A 1514-nucleotide genomic window follows, 5' to 3' on the forward strand; every position below is an offset into this window, starting at 1 on the left:
AGTATGTTTGTTGATCAAGGTGTCATTATCCTGAAAAGGTCGTTTCTCAATCGACAATAACTGGTACTTTCCCATAAACGTGACATTGGTCAATATCTCCTTCTACCCGTACCCCTCAACACGACAAATTGAAGCTGCTCCATGTGAGGCTCAAACTTAAAACTTCGGCACAGCACAGCCCACTGTACTGGCACAGAGATACCATGCACTGGTCACCTGCAGCACTGGAGCAACACATTAATGCTTACCTCCACATTCCTGGTTGTACATTAACGGTTGGGAAACCGAGTTTCTCTGATTCCATGGCTGGTCACTGCGATTATACGATCATCCTCACCAGTGGTTCTGACCCCGTGTGAGGCAAGTGGTGAGCTACTCATTGCAAAGATGTAAAAATGTGCAACTTCAACTTTTGCCTTCACTAATCCATGAGCCTTTTATTTTGTTTTTCATCTGTAGAAATCTTAAAACCTTCATCTTGAACAGACTCAATAACAGATCTCCATTGTGTCTCTGGCATCAAATTCCAAAATGTAAACCCCTTCTGAATTCTTCCACCGCAGTCCACTGTTTGGGAAGTTTTCCTGTTCAGGGGAATGCACTTGCCAGTGTGTCAAATGCTGCTCCCAGCATTCGCTCTGGCACTGCACTCATTTTCCTTCTGACACTTGCTCACTGTGTTGCTGTGATCATACAGTGACTTGGTGTCACACAGCCAGGAAAATGATACAGATCAAGGTTTTTGCATTGTTGAATTCAATTGTCAGTTTAGCCTTATTTAGGAATTCAAAATTGCCTGTCCTGTACACAAGTGCGTGTCAAAAATATCTGAGTGGAAGAAAGGTGTTCTGAATAATGACATTGAGCACTATGCACTCTCCTCCAGTCTGGAAAACAATTCCTCACAGACAACTTTACACCTCCTGCTGTCACGGGCTCTTCAGTCCGTTGACTTCAAATCTTCACAGAATTCAACAGACTTTGTTACATCGTCATTTCTTCATTTTTGTTCAGATCACTGTGAGCAGAGTGTCACAGTGGGAGTCTGTTTGCCCCACAACTCAGAGTTAAGACGATACTATTGGAACCGTTTATCATTTATCATTTCACCAATACCATGGGGAAATATCTGCTGCTCAGCATAATTTACGCAATTCACTTATTCATAAGGTCAAATGTGCCCGTAACTTGTGTGACGAGGTGGCCGAGAGGTTAAGGCGATGGATTGCTAATCCATTGTGTTCTGCACGCGTGGGTTGGAATCCCACTCTCGTCGCTGTTATCAACGATGTTCAATTTTGCTATCTTTGGATGATCACAGCTGTCCAATGGTCTGTTTATATGCATCGACGCAAGAATAAAATCACAAAGAATAATTTGAGTCTGTTGCCTAAACTGCATTGAAATGTAGATTGAATTGGGACAATGAACAGGAACGCGATTGTCTTTTCCAAGTCAAGTTGCTGTGAACTGTTATCGTATGAAAGAGATCGAGGAGAACCAAATAACGAGAG

The 1514-nt window shown here is 42.7% G+C and overlaps 1 non-coding gene across 1 annotated transcript; it reads left to right on the forward strand.

The window, feature by feature from the left end:
• Positions 1-1194: 1194 nt before the first annotated feature.
• On the forward strand, positions 1195-1276 carry trnas-gcu (transfer RNA serine (anticodon GCU)). Its single transcript has one exon. It is a non-coding gene; the product is annotated as a tRNA-Ser (tRNA).
• The last annotated feature ends 238 nt before the right edge of the window (positions 1277-1514 follow it).

Source organism: Chiloscyllium plagiosum, unplaced genomic scaffold (assembly GCF_037043375.1).
Source record: "Chiloscyllium plagiosum isolate Xiang-an unplaced genomic scaffold, Cpla_swu_hap1 HiC_scaffold_29, whole genome shotgun sequence".
Taxonomy (NCBI): Eukaryota; Metazoa; Chordata; class Chondrichthyes; order Orectolobiformes; family Hemiscylliidae; genus Chiloscyllium; species Chiloscyllium plagiosum.